The sequence below is a fragment of the Zalophus californianus genome, chromosome 4 (genome assembly GCF_009762305.2).
Source record: "Zalophus californianus isolate mZalCal1 chromosome 4, mZalCal1.pri.v2, whole genome shotgun sequence".
Classification (NCBI taxonomy): domain Eukaryota; kingdom Metazoa; phylum Chordata; class Mammalia; order Carnivora; family Otariidae; genus Zalophus; species Zalophus californianus.
In genome coordinates, this window is record NC_045598.1 from 65,466,887 (window position 1) to 65,486,452 (window position 19,566).

The following is a 19,566-nucleotide window of genomic DNA, read 5'->3' on the forward strand; positions in this document are numbered from 1 at the left end:
GAAATGTCATTCAGGCATGCATAATCAACAATCAACATCTCTCGTCTCCCCATTTTCCCTTTTCCTTGAGCAATGCTTCTTTTTCTTTTGTAATCTTCTAGTCAGTCAAGTTTACTGACAAATCTGTGAAGAAAGTGGAATAATTATAAATTAATAGTAGGAGAAATAAACAGATCTAAAAATAGTTTGTAGAGGTAGAGCCAAATGTCTCAGTCCGACAGAAGTAGCATCAAGCTTGAGAGTGTGTCGTATTCTCTGACAAAGTGAAGCCTACTCCTGATTGCTCTTTGTTGAGAACAAACCACCTCTTGCAGGCAACTGGAGTTGGCTTCCACAGCCAGACTCAGAAAGGGGACCATCGTGGAAATTATGCACCAGCCACCTGTTTTCCCTTAATCACTGCCTGCATATTAGCTAATATATTAGCTCTAAATTTATCTTAAGTTCATTCATAAGGATAAAACCTTTGGAGATTTTTCAGAGTTTTTTAAACTTCTAATTAAAAATTTCCATATATTCTCAAATCTGGCATAGCATTTGTCAGTTTTAGCATTAACCTGACCACATGGCTTTATCATCTGCAGCGTGAAGAAGCCATATCCTTTAATGCTGAAATAATCTAAATGGAATAATATGATTCATCCTCCCAATAAAAATTTTCAGCTGTTTGGAGGTTTATCATGGTATAGAGATGAGTATCAGAGCCTCCATTTGGATTAAGTTTGCATAACTAGAATGTGCAAAGCTTCCCTAATTTTTTTTCCTGGCTTTGCTATTTATGAGCAATATATTGCATATGAAGAAAATTTAAAACTGTTTTAAACAATCCAAATTACACTGTAGATTTGAGTTGGGACTCTCAGCATCATCTGTTTGCCAAATCAAGCAATATTAAGGTCATCTTAGAATTATACTTTTCTGATCAATCTAATCCCAAAGTTTCAAACACATAAAGTGTTATCCCAGTGGTGTCTGTTATACACAATTTGATATAAAGAAAGAGATGTCTAGAGTCAGATGTCTGACTGCAAGATTCCAAGTTATCTCATTCACCTGCTCTTCTTTCCTACTGTTCTTTCGTGTAAATTTTGACGAAGGTTGGTATTCTGTTTTGTGCACAGGGAGATTTGATTGGCAGGGGAGGACATGCCACCATTGAGAAAGGAAAGATAGCAGCTATTTCCATTACCATTTCTATAACAATCATCTTCTAGTAATAATGCCCACTGTGATAGGACATCAGATTGTGCATAGGCCTGCCTGTTGTCAGCACATTTCCAATGTTTAAATTCCATGGTGGCCAACACTGCCTGTTTTACTTACTGCTATAAAGCCACTTGGCTGGCATAGTGACTGGCACGTATTAGGTACTTAAGACATATTTATGGAAATGAATGAATGAATGATACAGCTGTTCTTTGCCATATTTGGGTATTTACTCAGGGTGATTGCATAGAGTGGACATCTCTGTTTCAGTTACTGTGACTGTGTAACAAACCCAAAGCTTGGTGATTTAAAACAACAACATTCAGGGGCACCTGGGTGGTTCAGTCAGTTAAGCATCTGACTTCTGATTTTAGCACAGGTCATGATCTTGGTTCAGGTCATGATCTCGGGGTCATGGGATCGAATCCCACATTGGGCTCTGCGTGGAGTTTGCTTAGAATTCTCTCTCCCTTTCCCTCTGCCCTTCTGCCCTTCCCTGCTCAGGTGTGCTCTCTAGCAAACAAACAAATAAATAAAATCTTAAAAAAAATAAAACAACAACATTTATTTTGCTTACATAACAAGAATCAGCAGTCTGGGTTCAGCTTGTTGAGAGCACCTCATTTTCTTTCCACTCATCACGGCGGAGCCAGTACAATGGTTGAGGGCTGGAATTATCTGAAGATTTCTGACTCAATGTGTCTGAGGGCTGGACTGGAACGATTCAAACTGCTGAGGACTAGAACAGCTGGAGCTCCTTGGGCATTTTTCTCTTTCTCCTTGTAGTCTCTGCTGAATTAAAGTTTCATTAGAGCCTGGCTCTTATAGAGTGGTTTGGAGGTTCGAAAGCATGTGTCTCAAGAAAAAAAAAGCTGTATTATCTTTTGTAGCTTGGTCTGGGAAGTCACATAGCATCATTTCTGCTATACTCTGTTGGTGGAGACAGTTACAAAGGTCCACCCAAGTTATAGGGGAATACGCATAGATCCCACCTCTTGATGAAGGAACATGAACATCATCTTGTAAGAACATGTGGAATGAACTACATCTGGGTGTAGCCATTTTTAGAAAAATACTATCTGTCACAATTCTCAACCTCATGTTATTATTTTACTTGGAGAGTATAGGAGGATTTTAAATCAGAAATCTACCAATCTCTCTTTTCCAGAAATGAAAAAGCAACAAAAACTTAAATAAATAAAAATCTTATTATTTTTACAAGACCACTTAGGGTTCTGGCCAACATGAATTTCCCACTTAATGTTTCCAGGGAGATGCAAGATTATTTACATTCTACCAACCCTGAAAAAATTTTGTTTTGATTTTTGGTAAATTCTAGTTCTTAGAAGAGTGGAGAAAGTGGAATAAAAACATTCATAATCTACTGTCTTATTATCTGAAGAGCATGAAGTAAAATATTATCTGAAGAACATGAGAATTTTTTTTATTATGTTATGTTAATCACCATACATTACATCGTTAGTTTTTGATGTAGTGTTCCATGATTCATTGTTTGCGTATAACGCCCAGTGCTCCATGCAGAATGTGCCCTCTTTAATACCCATCACCAACCCCCTCCCCTCTAGAACCCTCAGTTTGTTTCTCAGAATCCATAGTCTCTTATGGTTCGTCTCCCCCTCCGATTTCCCCTCCTTCATTTCTCCCTTCCTACTATCTTCTTTTTTTATTAACATATAATGTATTATTTGTTTCAGAGGTACAGGTCTGTGATTCAACAGTCTTGCACAATTCACAGCGCTCACCATAGCACATACCCTCCCCAATGTCTATCACCCAGCCACCCCATCGCTCCCACCCCCCCCAACCACTCCAGCAACCCTCAGTTTGTTTCCTGAGATTAAGAATTCCTCATATCAGTGAGGTCATAGGGAACATGAGAATTTAATGGCAAACTTCAGAACCATATTCTGGTATATTATCAGCCAAATTCCAGCCCAATCCTTGAAAACGCCACTGCCCTGTGATAGTATGCGTTATCATCATACCTGTGAACTTTACAAATTGTGCTCTACAGACCATTGTATCTCTGGTCAGGAAAAAAAAAGGATTCTTCACCACAATTATAGAGTCGAGAATAGCATCTGTCAGATCATATTGTAAATAAAGGTTTATTGAATTCGTGTACTACTCATATAAGTTAATGCAGTAGCTTATAACAGAGTCCACTGACACTGACTGCAGTAAAATCAGAAAAGGATTTTTAAAGCCCACTTATCTATATTCTGTTAGTTTTTACAATTTCAGAAAATATTTTAAAAATGATTTTTTAATTTCTACATTTGAAGTACATAGCATAAAAAGTTCTCCAATTTGAATTTCAAGAAATCATAATGGGAAGGCAAGAGTCCTCGAATGATGGCAGAGAGTTAGGTTTAAGTTTCTATCAAACCACAAATTCTGCAGCCCAGGCACATCATTTAACCCCTCATGGACTTGCTTTTCAGGCCGAATAACTGAATGAATGGCTAGATGAAGAAATGAAAGAATTGTTAATGAATAGGCCAGAGAGAAAGCTCATAAGTTCCAATCCATAAGAGATTCTCAAACATGGCCGGGGTGCTAGAACCTTGGTGAAATAAAATGGAATGCATTTATCAATACTTCTCAGGAGAAATGTGGATAAAAGGAATACAGCCCTTTGACAAGCCCCTTTGGTGGGGCATGAAACCCAACAAGGGCTGGAAACAATTGTCTTCTAAGGTGGTAGGGCTTTGGTTTTGTGGAGTGAAGACTGTAAACCAGGTTTAAAGCTCTCAATCTGTGGGCCTTAAGAGAAGAAAAGTTAGGCTCTGTCTTAAGGGGATGTCATTCTCTACTTTCTCCAATGCTGTTCAGCCTTCCCTCACTCCCTTCCTTCCCTTTCTCTATCAGCTAACATTTATCGGCCACTTACTTTGTGCCAGGTGGTGTTTTTAAGAGCTTTCTATATAGTGACCCATTTATAAATAAATGTTGGACACTTGCTTAATGAATATTTATTAGCCTGCGTGGGCACTATGCTGGAGCACTTACATGTTACCTTGTTTACTCAGAGACTCTCACTTTTGTCCTCTTCTGGGTCTTGGTTTAACTGAGATCCTGTGCTAATGAACAGGAACTTCTCTTAGAACTCAGTTTGTTCACTTCTTTAGGTTTTCTTTGATCAGTCATCTCTTAAGGTCCTTGACCGGTTGAACTCCCAGAAACCAAAACACCAAAACACCAAAAAAAAAAAAAAAAAAAAGAGGAGGAACAAGATATCATCTCATGACCACTATAGGGAAGAGGTTAGTTTCTTTGCAAACTAAGATATTATGTTGGGTGAGGTGAAGTACCACGGCATTATGGCCAGAACCATAACAAAAGATAAAACTAGCAAAATGTCAAGATCGAAGACAAAACCGGAATGAGCAATTAGCGATTGAGTGATTCTGAGATTAGGAAGCTGAGATCATTGAAATGGATGTTACTAGAGTCTGAATATTGGTTAAGGAAAATATCATATGAATTTCAAAACTATGCAGACTTTGGACAAATTATTAAGTCAGATGTATCACGCAAGTATGGATTTTAAAATAAAAATGATTATTCATGTTTTTCCAGTAAAAATCATGTCTCCAGTGAGGGAGCAGCCTCATTTTATTTTTCTTTATGTCCCCAGTGCCTAATGTGTTGTTGGTTTGCAATGGGAAGTCAAGTAATATTTGTGAGAGAATTAATGAAATTCATTTGCAAAAACATTAAGAACACACAAGGATAACATTAAAAATCAGAAAGAATTAAAATTTAAATCATTTTTCATTAGGATATCACTCTAGATCTCTAGTTCATATTGTGGAAGTAAAATTTAAAGATTTTCTGATTGCTTTCGCATATTCTTATTTCTTCCTTTATTTTTTCATTCCATACCTTTCTGTTAGCATTTGCCACTATCTTTGCCTAACATAGTGATTTTCACCTGTGGATTCACATTTAAATAACTGTATCTGTATTTCAGAGGGTTGATGAAGACCTCTGTATTTTGAAAAAGGGTCATAGATCATTGTCATGATCTTCCCTTGTTAAGAACCACTGGGCTACATTACCTTTTCCCACCTCATACATGTGGCTAATTGCCTCTTGTTTTTTGAGATTTAGCAGATGGTTAAGAATCAATGTAATAAAAATTTTTAGGTTTTCCTTTTTTTTGATATTTATGAACAAACACAGACGGACAATACCAGTCAGAATAGACATATTTGAGAAGCCTAAAGTGCATTAAAATTTTAAATGGATGTTACCTGGTATTATAATTCATGTTGATAGGGACAGATATTGTCCTTTTATTGCACATCAACTTTAGCATATTAATATGAAGCGGGTATGTCCTGAGGAAAAAAAAATCTCAGAGTTTTACAGCATTAAATATAGCATTCTATGGAGTTAATATATGAAAACACACATGGAAATAAACTATTACCTATTAAGAGTGGACTTTCATTCTCAAGAGAAAATTATTTGTAAGTAAAGAACTCTATAACATTCTCAGAGAATCTCACCACCTTACAAATTGTAGTAATGTATGGTTTAATTAACTAGTTTAAAATTCCTTTTTGGTAGAAGGCATAATAAAAATACATCAACCCTCATATTCAGAACCACTTATCAATATCAGCATGATATTCAAAATTAAATAGTGATTTAATGATGCAAGATATATCTTTATTTTCTGGAATGAGATGAAGTACGAATTTTAGTTCATAGACAGTACTATTTCCAACAAATTAAATAGTTGTAATTATACTTTTAACATCTAGAAAAATTTTATACATGCCTCTGAGGTAAGGGGGTTAATTTTATAGTCAGGATTCTGAATAAAACCAATAGTCTTGATGAAAGCATTCTACAATTGTCAGGAAATGGTCCAGTTTAAAGACTTAATGGTATAGAACTGAAATTAATGCTTATGATCATTAACTCCAAAAAATAATGAATAAAGGGTTTGGTTCACCAATGAATAACTGAGTCTCTAGCTTTTGACTGGTGCAATATAGTTGATTTGCATTTCTACTTTTATATATGATTGTGTTCATATTATGAATTTTGCAGCTCTGATAAATTTATGGTCATGAACAGGTATTTTTTTAGCCATAATTAAACTACCTTATTGTTTATGATGGATCAGTAAATAAGTACATTGAGCCTTGTTTTAAGCCTAGTTGAGAAAACAAAAGAAACCTTGTTTCTTTTACTCATATTTTAATCTTTCAACAAAGCATAATATCCTAAAATTGTCAGGATCTAATGATACAGATATGGGTAAGCTGTGGACTTGTCCTTCAAGGAACTAAAGGACTAGTCTATTGATGAGAGAATTTGAAAAATAATTACAAAAGAATAAAACAACACATATTTAACAACCTTGCCTTGGAAGGATGAAGAAGATCTGACAGGGAGATGATATGTAAGCTGGATTCTGTAGCATGTGTTGGTATTGACTAGATTGGTTGGGAGGAAAAATGGACATTGCTTTGCGTGGTCCCAGGGGCCCAGAGATGAAGGCCATCTGAGCAAGGGGCAGGGGGCATTCATGGCCAGGGACACAGCCCAAGCAAAGGCACATGTGTGTGGACACTTATAGACCAGACCATCTGAACAGTATAACAAGGTTATCATAAAGAATTGCTGCATTTCCAGTCAAATCAAAGCAATTTCTTTTAGAATGAAGCTAGAATGAAGGTAGAGTGTCAATTCAACTAGAATTTCGACATCTGTATTGTAAGGGAAGAAAAAGTTTGCCCTAGCTCTCCTAGTGTCCCTGGCTGGATTTAAAAATTAAACTAACAAAGAGTAATAGGCGATACATATTCATACAAATTTTATTGAATTTTTACATGTTCATGGGATCCTTCCCAAGAGAATGAAGACCCAAAAAAGCGACCAGAGCAGAAAGCTTTTATACCTTTTAGATAAAGAAACAATAAATTTGTGGAGAACTGACAAAAGAGAGGGGTTTGGGCTAAAGATAGTAAATGGTGAAGTAACTAGGACAATAAAGGTTAGTTCATCAAGTTTTTTTGCATAGATTTCTTGGCCCTAAATTTCCTGACTTGGGTAGTAAGAATGTCTTCCTTCCTCCACAAGGCACAGGATGCCTTTCACATTGAAGTTTTATGACCTGTTTCAGGGAAGAGAGGTAAAGTGGGGAGGTCAGAGTGATTTTCCTGCTTCTGCAATTTTCCCAAACTCTTTCAGCTTAAGATAGCCAATATGCTAAGGTGCCATATTGGGTAGCATGTCCTAAACCCTATCAGTATGCTAAAGGTCACTTGCCTTCCTGTCCATTGGCTCTTGTGCACATGCAAGTGGTCACTATGTTTGCAGCAGTTAGCACCTTTCAGATCTTCTTAAAAAACCAACTCATGCCAAAACATCAATTTTCTACTGAAGATTGACTCAGACTTCTGAAGGGGAAATGGGGTCGTTGTGGTGGATTTGAATTCATTACAACAAAGCAAATCATTTTTAGTCATTTTTTCCCCAAACTCCTTGCTTTGTCAAGTCAATGAATGGGAAGAATGATGGGGTAAGGATGGCAGTAGAGGGTATCTACAGTCCCCTGCCCTTACTGATCACACACAGAAACTCCTGGCTTTGTTATTTTTTATTTCAGTGCTTTCCTTTGATTGCATAGCTATTCAGCTTTATCCAGCTCCTGAGATTAAATTTAGCTACTCAATCCTCCACATAGTAGTTAATGAAGCACATTGTTTGGCCAGTTGTCTAGACCCCCACTCCTAGGAAACAGTTTACCACTTTTTATTGCATGATAATTTTTGGAGGCACGCCCGAAAACGATATATTTATACATTTATTTCAAAAATTTAATGTTGAATAATATTTGGTGGATAAGATTTTGCCCATCTTATTATTTATTGCTTGTATCTCAAGGCCCTACTTGTGTCCCTCTCACTGTTACTCACATAGATCTAAAAGGTCCCCTACTTAGGAACTACTACTGTGAGCAAAATTACTATGAGCACTTACTTCTCTACTCAGTTAATTAAGTTACCAGTTTAATTCAGATATTTCTGTGTGGCAAACATATCTCAAGTTGAATATCATGTTAGAGAAGAAGTCTGTATAGTCCTTGACATAAAGTCCATGGTACATGTGTATGAGATGTGTGTGTCTGTGTGTGTGATAATAGAGCTTATTTAAATAACAGAATGGAAGTAAAAGTGTGAGGCCTGGGCTGTGATGTGGTACGGTCTTAAACAGGTCTTAGAGAAGAACCCAGTGGGAAGAGAAGTGAGGAGCAAATTAAATTCCCAATGGAAACCTCTCCCACATTCACTGATGTTCCCCTTCCCTCGGATACTCAAGATTATAAGCCTCTTGAAGGCATTTACTCTAGCTTGTTTGCCACCATGTTCTTTGTATTCCTAGTACCTCAACTTAGTGTCTAGTAGGTGGGGCCACTTAATATTTATTTATGGAGTGGAGGAAATATGGTTGAGGTGGGAAAGACAGGTGGTTAAAAGTGCTGGACTCCCAGAAGTGGAACAGAGATGGGGAGGGGTGAAGTCACAAGCGCCTTCTGCGGAGGTGAGATGTGGAGACAGTGGGGGTGTAGGCGGGGCAAACGGTGCCCTCGGTGGGCAAGAGGGAGTTTTCCTTACTCATCAGTAGTCTGCTGAGATGATTCCTGCCACGATAATTGGTTAGAAGGGATCACTCATTTGAGACAAAACCTCAAGGGAAGGGATTATCAAATTAGATCAGAATTTGCTAAAAGGAAATCCAAGCGCTGTTTTTGAAAAGAAGTATTAGTGGATATTCTTATCTCTTGGCAAGAAGTTGTAGTTTGACCTACTGTTATAAAATTAAACTCACCCTTTTTTTTAAGACACTGATGACACTATTGAATCTGATGAAAATTTTATTTCATAGACACCATAAGTCCTGTTAACTGGAGGCAGAAGTCAAGGGCTAAAACTATGCCTAGGCTCATACCAGTAAGAAATAGATGCACAGGGCATGCTTGCTTAAGAAACTGGCTAGAATGAAGTATTACCTGGGAAGGATGATGGTGGCCTCCCCTTGTCATTTATGGTCCTCATTAGTAATTTTACGGACCCCACGCACACTAAGAATACGCTGAGGAGCAGGTGGAGGTTTGCATGTGGGTTCCTTCACAAAAAGAACACATGTAATTTAAATTCCCATTTATTCATGCTTTGCCTCCACAAAAGGTTTGGAAGCAGGTTAACAAACAGCTATCATAACGTAATGGTAAACAGAATTAAGAAGAAAAACTTAGAAGCGAGAAGTTATAAGTAAGAATAGATTGAGGGGACTGCAACAAAGTTTGCACCATCTGTTAGGACTGAAATAGTTGTTCTATCTAACCTTAGATTTTGTTGCAAACTTCCTGGGAGCCAAAGTGAAAAGGAAAATATGACCACTTATTGTAAGTCTTCTGATAAGAAAGGACAAATTGCACCAAATACTCAAGGAAAGCAAAGCTTTTCCTAGAACTGAATTTCAAAACAAGTTTTTCATCTGGGGCTTTGTTTAGAGGGCATTTTGTGATGTGGTATATACCATTAATTGTATTTCTCTGGAGTGATGGATTCCATATGGCTGTTCCCTGTGATTACTTTCTATACAAGCTGAATCAATGCTAAAGTGAAATTCAGTGAAGGCATTTCTACAACAGGCTGTAATAACATGATCTGAGTGGACAAGCTTCTATGGCCCAGAAATGAGCAAAGGATGGTCCCTAGATCAGTGATCTTTGAACCTAGAAGACTTTTGGGAAAAAACAAACACAAAAACAAAAACAAAAAACTACATTTTACCCTCTTCCTCATCTTTAGGGTTAAATTTGGAATTTCCATCTTAAGTTTAAATTGTTACAAAGTTTGTAATTTATGGTACGCTGTGAATGCTGATATTTAAAAAATATCTCTTACACACTGGAATCTAACCAACACAATATGAAACACATCATCACCCACATATACAAACAATATAAGTTCCTTTTGACAGTTATAAATTATACATCATTTATCTTTGAACTTTTAATTCTATTCTATTTCTCCCACAGGATTTAATCCTCATGCAAAATTTTTATCTGCAACTTTCTAATGACCATTCAAAAATATTTCTATGCAACAAAAATGTGTACATAAATAGTTTTATTTTTTAAATTCCTTTGACTGTAAGTTTTAAATGTTGAAATTTGTACTGAATCGAGGTTATACAATAATTATTAATGGATAATGGGTCAAAAACATACAGATATAGGTTCAAATTTTGATGAGTAATTGTTAAGCATAAAGAGTAAAATACATCTCAATGGGATTATTGTAAGATGAGGGAAGGATACCCTGTTCTTTTCTAAAATGACAGTTGTGAAAGGGGAGGCAGGAATGAAAAACTTGGGCCAGAAGCATTCTCTTAGGAAGATCAATTTTAGGAAGTAACATTATATATAGAAATTAAAGGTAAAGAAATTGAGTCCCTTAAATTTTTTATGCATATTATTCCTTGGAACATTTTTTACATATTCCAGTTTTAAAATGTCTGGGTTTTAATTTTTTTTTTTTTTTTTTAGAGCGAGAGAGAGCACACGCGCATGTGTGCATGAGCTCGGGTTGGGAGGGGCAGAGGAAGAGGGAGAGAGAGAATCTCAAACAGACTCAATGCCCAGTGCAGAGTCCAACACAGAGCTCCACCTCATCCACCCTGAGGCTGTGACTTGAGCCAAAACAAAGAGTCAGCCGCTTAACCGACTGAGCCACCCAGGTGCTCCATGGATTTCAAATTTTTTTTTATCATGGTGCACTTACATGGGGCAAGACTCTGTGGCTCACATAACTTGCTGTCCTAGGGGCCCAGGGGATTCTATATCAGAGCACATGTGTAGGCACAGTAAGAACTGAGATTGCCAACTAAAATCCTGAAATAATGCTCAGTAAGTTTTAATGATATGCTTCATTTGGTTTATAAATACCAAACTTAGAAACTGCATAGTTATTAATAAGTTCCTTTAATCATATTAAAAATAAAAGTTTTTGGAATTTTATATCTTTCACTATGAACTTGCCTTTTTAGGATTAATCTGTGGCTCTGCAGGAAGACATCATAGCCCAACAATGGACCTCAGGACAAAGTTTGAAAATTACCAACCTTGTAATGGATGGTCTGCACGGTTTCCAAACAGTCTTTATAAATGTTACCTTTTTTAAACTGAGTTAATAATAATTTGACTCAAAGGTTTGGTTTCTATGTATTTTCCTTTCTTTCTGACCCCTCCCCAGCACACTGAAGGCGTACCTCCCTAGGTCATACCAAAGAAAACAATGACTCAAGAAAATCTTTTCTAAGTGCAAGTCAGAAAGATCCAGAGGCTTGCCTACAAAGCTGATTTTTCTGTTCTCAAAGACCATATAAAACTTGGGTTAGCATAGACTCTGAAACCAGGAGTTTTGGATTCTAATCCTCCCTCTACCACTTCTAACTGTGTGATCTTGACCAAGTTATTTAACCTCTCTGTAACTCAGTTTTCTCATCTGTAAAATGGCACTTAAGTGAGTTGATATTTGTAAAAAAAGATGCATAGACCAGTGCTTAGTGCATATTGAGAGGTATATAAGTGCTTGTTTATTTAAAAAAGTATGTGTACATATAATATTCTCATAGCATTTTATACTTTACATACCATTCTCATAGTAGCTATACTATTTAAATCCTTCATTATTTTATAGTATATAAATTAAAAAAAAAATATAGCTTGTTCCTTGTCCTAGACCAAAGAACTATTAACAACTTTGCAACTCAAATCCACATGTTCTAGGTCCACATGTAGAAGTTTTGTTTTATTTTTCCTAAATTTATAGCTGAATTCCCTTTACTCCTTGACCTGTTTTGTCACTTGATTTTCTGATATTTAAAGTTTGGGGGTGTCTCCCTGGGTCCTGGAATTGAACCCCATGCTGGGTTCCCTGCTCAGCGAGGAGCTTGCTTCTCCCTCTCCCTCTGCCTCTCCCCCTGTTTGTGCTCTCTCTCTCTGTCAAATAAATAAATAAAATCTTTAAAAAAATATTTCTTCTAAACTTTGAACTTACAGCACATTTTCAGGGACTTAAAGCAGACATACCTATGACTGAAACTTTGCCGGGCTTTTCACCATCCTAGTGGCTAGACATTACTTTTGACTAGGTTTTTCTGGTCCCTGGTCACACGCAGATCAGTTAAAACTGCCACCCAGGAAAGGAAAGATCACCTCAAACAGTACCAGGTGACACTTGAAGTAGAAGGCCTCTTCCACCCTGATTGCATTGTCTAGGACTAAGATTTTCCCAGGTTTCTGGATAAAAATTGTGGTTAATAGAGGACAATATGAATATGCCAAAAGGTCATTTCTGCTTCAAGTTCTGCTGATACAAATCCATTATGTTCTCTCTGATTGGTCATTATTTTCTCCTATTGTTCAAACTAAACTTTAATTATTTTTTACTGTTTCACTTTGTTAAAATAAAATTAACTAGTCCAGAAAGAGAGAAACCTTTTAGAATTTTTTCAAATTTCTACTATGTTAATCTGGAAATTGTAGGTCTGAGTTTGGGGTGGGGGAGATCTACCAAAGATCTCTCCACTCTATTTGATTGAAACTGAAATGTCTCCCAGCCATGTGTGAACTTTGGATTTGCTCAACTTTTAGGTCCCTGAGTTTTTGCTCAGTTGGGAAGTTCCAACTGAATGCAAAGCTTCATGTATCGCTTAGAATTCAATCACAGACTTGAGATTTTTTTGTGCTCTTTCTCTTCCTAGCCACTTCCTTTCCAAAACTCTGCCCCACATAGTCAAGCTACCCCAATCTCAGTGAACTCTCAGGTCTGACTCCTCAATTCTTGAGCCGGTCCTGCTCTGCTTGGGCTCCCCCCCTCCTGTGCCATGTCTTTAGGCAAAGAGCTTGGGTGATGAAAGCGCTCATCTTGTTTGTTTCCCTTCTCTTAGGGATCAAAGTTCTGCATTGCCTGTTGTCTAATGTTTAAAAATTACTGTTTCATGTATGTTTCTGGCGGGAGGATGGGTCTGGTACTTCTTACTCCATCATGGTCCGTCTGTTGAATCATATAACGAAACTTTGGCTTGTGCTTTGCATGCCTTTTTTTCAAAAATTATTTTTCTACCAACCTGTTTTTATTACACTTTAAAAGTCTATCAGACTGTGAGAGAAGGAAATAAAAAAAAAGCTGCTTTTAATCACAACATTTTAAACTTTCATGTGCCTACAACTCACCTGGGGATCTTGTTAAAAATTCAGATTCGGATTTAGCAGGTGTGGGGCTGAGGCTTTAACAGTTTTCCAGGTGATGCCCATCCTGCTAGTCCATGGATCACATTTTGGGTTGCAATGCTCTGTGCCGTAGGAGGATCAACTTTCGGACCCAGACACATCATGTATATTGATAAACAGTGAGTTAGATTTACTGAAGGAGCAAAACCAATGAAGAAACATCAAGACAGCCCAGGTAAGGAAAAGGACATTTGTTCTTTTCTTCTTCCTTTTCTCTACCCAACCCTGGAGCAGCTGGTATTAAAGGGAGGAACTGAGAAGCGATTACTCAAAGAAGGAGTCAGGGTCCCAGCTCAAGGCTATATTCTAGCAAATGGCTGGCAGCACATGAAACCCTAATAGAGTTTGAGCTTTTAAATGCTGAAAGTGATAGAATTGGCCCAAGATAACATCAAAGACAGGCAAAATATACAGAACATAACTGAAAGCAATGATTAGTTAAAAAAGTTATTTCATATTTATGCTTCTCAATATTAAGACGACTTGACAAAGTGGTTATGTATATACAACACTTGCCTGGAGAAAAATTTTCAACTGCATTTCAAAGTTTATACAAAAATGAAATAAAATCATGCATAAAATTATTTTAAAATGTTACCATAGAATTGTGCTTGTATATTCGAATATTTAAAACATCCTCTTTATCCAGAGCAAAACACACACACACACACACACACACACACACACACACCAATTTTTATAATAGAGCCAAGTCACTACTTTTATGAGTGGCATCTCTGGTCATAGACTCCAAATTGGTCTCTTTATTTCTAATGTGTTTACTTTTTTTGAATGCAAACTTGTTCAGCTTGAAAGTGATTGGGAGATGCAGTGAAATCTAGGTAATAGAAGATATACAATGCAAGGCTGATTAACTCTAAAGAGAAAAGTTATTTTGTGATACTGAATAGGCAGTAGGATTGGATGATTTGTAGATGCATAAATTGAATTACAATTATTGCCAAAGGCAAGCGGCACTGTTAGAAAACACATCAAAACAGCAACCAAACGAGACACACTGCCAGTGTTTTTAATGGGTGTCTCAATTGTCCGTGGAGTCGCTGTTGAGAAATAAGTTGAGAATAAGAGTTGAGACTTTTTTCTGCTGTGCTGCAGACAAGGGAACTATTAAGATGTACATTCCATTGACCTAGAAAACAATGCATGTTTTTGGAGTTGAAGTGAACCAGCTCCTGAAAACTTGTGAACAAGCGTGTGTGTACATGCGTGCGCGCACGCACACACAGGGAACTTAAGCTGTGGCTATCTTTTTGATATTCAAGATAAGATATTTGTCCATCAGCCTTCAACCAGAAAGCTGTATTCCCTAACAACTGCTCAGAGAGAATACGACTTCTCTTTCACAATTCTGAAATTGAAAGTTCTTTGTCAACTTTCCTTTAGGAAAAAGAAAAAACGAGAACTAAAATTTTGTTAAGATGAATGAATCTACTTCTCTTGAGCTTGACTTCAATTCTCCTTTTTCTCAGTGAGGCTTTTTCTGGCTGCCTCGGCATAAAATGGTCTGTTTCACCATCATTTTAACTCATTAGCTTCTTCTTTTATTTTTTTTTAAGATTTTATTTATTTATTTAACAGAGAGAGACACAGCGAGAGAGGGAACACAAGCAGGGGGAGTGGGAGAGGGAGAAGTAGGCTTCCCACTGAGCAGGGGGACGTGGGGCTCGGCTCGATCCCAGGACCCCTGGGATCATGACCTGAGCCGAAGGCAGGCGCTTAACGACTGAGCCACCCAGGCACCTTAACTCATTAGCTTCTTATCTATATCATTATTTGTCATTTAAACACTGCTTTGCATCAATAATTAGTTTTCCTTGTGTTATTTTCTCATAAAGCTCTTCCAGGGTAAGGAATTTTGGGGTATTTCATAGTACTTTCCATGGTGCCCAACACCCAGTAAATATTTAATAATAACCGCTACCATTCATTGAGTTTTAAGTACCTGCTAGATACTGCTATATTATTCACATTTTCCAATTAATTTTTATGCTACCTCTGTGAGGTGGCTATTTTTTCCATTTTTCTAAATGATGAAACAGACTCAGAGAGGTTAAATGACTTGCTAAGCCCATGCATTGGGTTAGAGTTTCGGTCTGACTCCTAAGTGTTCATTCCTGTGATATCCGGCCTGCCTGGTACCCACTATATGTGTTAACTGACAGTTCAGGAGATCAGATTCGAGGATGAGCTTTGCCTCTGAATAGCTCACTGATTTTGCATTAGCCAGGTTATTTCACCAGCCTCAGTTTCTCTTGCTATAAAGCAAAACTAAATCCATAGAGCCTACATATATGTTTAGAGGAGAACTAACATTTATTTAGTACCTATTATATGCCACAAAGTATACTAATCACCTTCTTACATATGTTCATCTCACTAAATCCTCCCAATGTCCCTAAAAAAGATATATTAATATATCTATTTTATAGCTGATGAAGGTGAGAATTGAGGAAGTTTAGTAAATTACCTAAAAATATTCAGCCTGAAAATGAGAGAGTAGTATCATTGTCTTTCAACTTCACCATGCCAGCAACTTGAGGAAAGCTACTGTTGAGTTAATTTTGTTGTAGACACTCAATTTTCTATTTTGGGAGGAAAGATGAACATCATTAATCTCCTTTATTCCTCTCTCGGTCTCAGATTAGTCTCACTTTAAAAAATACCCTCCCTATCGGATGCAGAGAAAGGGGAACCCTCCTACACTGTTGGTGGGAATGCAAGCTGGTGCAACCACTCTGGAAAACAGTATAAGGGTTCCTCAAAAAGTTGAAAATAGAGCTACCATACGATCCAGCAATTGCACTATTGGGTATTTACCCCAAAGATACAAATGTAGGGATCCGAAGGGGTATGTGCACTCCGATGTTTATAGCAGCAATGTCCACAATAGCCAAACTGTGAAAAGAGCCAAGATGTCCATCAACAGATGAATGGATAAAGAAGATGTGGTACACACACACACACACACACACACACACACACACACACACACACACACAATGGAATATTATGCAGCCATCAAAAGGAATGAGATCTTGCCATTTGCAACGACGTGGATGGAACTGGAGGGTGTTATGCTGAGTGAAATAAGTCAATCAGAGAAAGACATGTATCATACGACCTCACTGATATGAGGAATTTTTAATCTCAGGAAACAAACTGAGGGTTGCTGGAGTGGGGGTGGGGTGGGAGGGGTAGGGTGGCTGGGTGATAGACACTGGGGAGGGTATGTGCTATGGTGAGCGCTGTGAATTGTGCAAGACTGTTGAATCACAGATCTGTACCTCTGAAACAAATAATGCAATATATGTTAAGGAAAAAAAAGAAGAAGAAGAAGATAGCAGGAGGGGAAGAATGAAGGGGGGGAATCGGAGGGGGAGATGAAGCATGAGAGACGATGGACTCTGAAAAACAAACAGGGTTCTAGAGGGGTGGGGGGTGGGGGGATGGGTTAGCCTGGTGATGGGTATTAAAGAGGTCACGTTCTGCATGGAGCACTGGGTGTTATGCACAAACAATGAATCATGGAACACTATATCAAAAACTAATGATGTGATGTATGGTGATTAACATAACAATAAAAAATAAAAAAATACCCTCCCTATCAGAAATGTATAGTTTAGGGCAGAAGTTAATAGTGCCAAAGTGGTTGTAATACAAAAGATGCAAAGTTGTCAATGTATCCATCTCTAGATACAATGGTAATTTTTATCACCTTTGAGATTCAGAAAGTATAGGCAATATTTCAAATATCTACTTATGGCAAATATTATATAGAATGTCTTTGAAACCATTAAAATTTTCCAGTTTTCCAGTTTACAACTAACATTTGTAGTTATCTTTAACATGTTAAAATGATTAGTATGCCCTCCTAAGGGCATGTAGTAAGGCATCCACTTGTTCTTTAGATCTAACTTTTTTTTTTTAACCACAGGTTTCTAAAAAGAAAGAGCAACTAATTATTTAGGGATGGATTTGGGTATTATTATTGTTAGTTTATTTTACTCACCCCAATCTGGCATCTGACCTGCTTTCTCCCTTCCCTACCCTCCCAATTTCATTATGAGGTATTATGTCTGAATTCAGAGGGGTGAGCTGCATTTATGCTGCTGTTAAAATAGTGTAGACTCAGAAAAGCAATTTCCTGTTTAGGCGGAAAGAATGAACAAGCCCATAACTATTTCTCCCGGGATGTGTCCCAGTGCAATTTTCACCTTGAGTGAAACCTTCAGGCCAAAATCTACAAATAGTGCCAGAAACTTTTTGGCTTAATATTATACAGCAGTTAAGACTACTATTATTTTTTCTCTTTCACCAGGTGAGTTTACAAATTAGGTAATGACCAGGAAGTTTTATTGTTTGCCTTTAGGTGAAAATGTTTTATTGGTCATTAAGGCAGTTCTACAGAAGAGCCCTCTTAAAAAATACATACAAAGGAGTTCTCTCTATCCCGCGAAGGTCATCCCAACTGCTAATCTCACTTCACTGGAAAGGCCTTCCGTACGATTGATAAATAGAGAATGTGCTTATTTCAATTTCTCCCCAAGTCCTAACAGCAGGTTTCTCCTCAAGGTGATAGTAAACATACAAAGTGAAGAACTAAAGCAAAACCAGCCTTTACCCCGTGAAATGACTTCTTTATTTTGCCAATGAATATAGAGCCCAAGAGTTACTTCAGATCCACATGGTAGTGTAGTTGGGATAAACTGAAGCATATGCAATTCTTAAGAACTGCTGAGATGCTTACTGAACAAGAGCCGGAGGTCTTCTGAAAAAATCTTGAGACAATGTCTACAAAACCTGGAAGTGAGAATGCTCCCGTCATGCGTTAAATCTGGAAAAATGCTACAAGTGCAAGTTTTTTACAGGCTACCCATCCCATGCCTGCTTGACTCAAGCCTAGCTTTGAACACTATTTTGGCCATAATTTATCTGTTATGAAATCCGTTCATAGTGAATTTTATGAAAGGTAGAGCACAGCTCTGTTCTATTCTGCTGTTTCCAGGTGGATGTCTTAGACCCTACTGGAACAGGTCTGCCCTAATTGGCCTCCTACAGGTCTATAACACCCTACCTGTACATGAAGGTAGAATTTGAGGATACAAAGTTGTGGATACCACTCAGTAGGTTGAATTTATAATCTTCTAGCACTCTATTCACTATCTTTGGCAGAAATTCCACCTCTCTGCCGCCTGTTGTTAAAAACAATCCATTTCTTATTCATTCTTGGAAAGCATGGGATTCAGTCTCCACCAAGGGTTAAACTTCATAAACAATGTTCAAACTAAAGTTACCTGAGGGAGGGAGACATATCTTGAATTAATATAGCTGATCCTATAAAGAGGGCTCTTGGCAATTGCATTGATTTCATTTTGCTGAGAGTGATTTTGAGACATTAAAAAGTAATTGAATATTTTACTCCCTTTACACAGTCTAAAACATCTAAAAAGGACAAGGATATTTAGGAGCCGTATCATGGAAAATAATATATACTCTATAGTCCCAGGTAAATACTTTTGTGCATTTTCACTCTGCTGGCTTTGCAGATTATATATCAACGACGAAGATATGTCTTTCTTGTTTTCTGGGGCTTTTTTTCTCTCTCTTTAGTTTTGCAAAGAGATACTAGCACCAGTAAGTAAACTCTGTGTATCACATTCTGAGAGAATAAATTTCTAACTGTGGTCAATATATTTCCTGTTGTGTTAGGTTAATAGCTCCTTTCCATTGTTTACTCCAGAAAATGCATTTCTCCAAGGTCATTCCTGTTTCATGAAGTTATTAAAAAAACAACAAAAAAGTAAATGCATAAAAAAGTTACCACAGGTATGGATGTCACCGCCAATGTGGCTGATACTGCTGTTGCGATTATGGCCACGCATGCTTGCTGGTGACCACTTTCTTCGCCTGAGTCCTATAAAGCCACGGTGAACAGGATTAGGTCTGTAAATTATGCAAAAAATGCAATCTTTTGTTAGATGCAAATACAC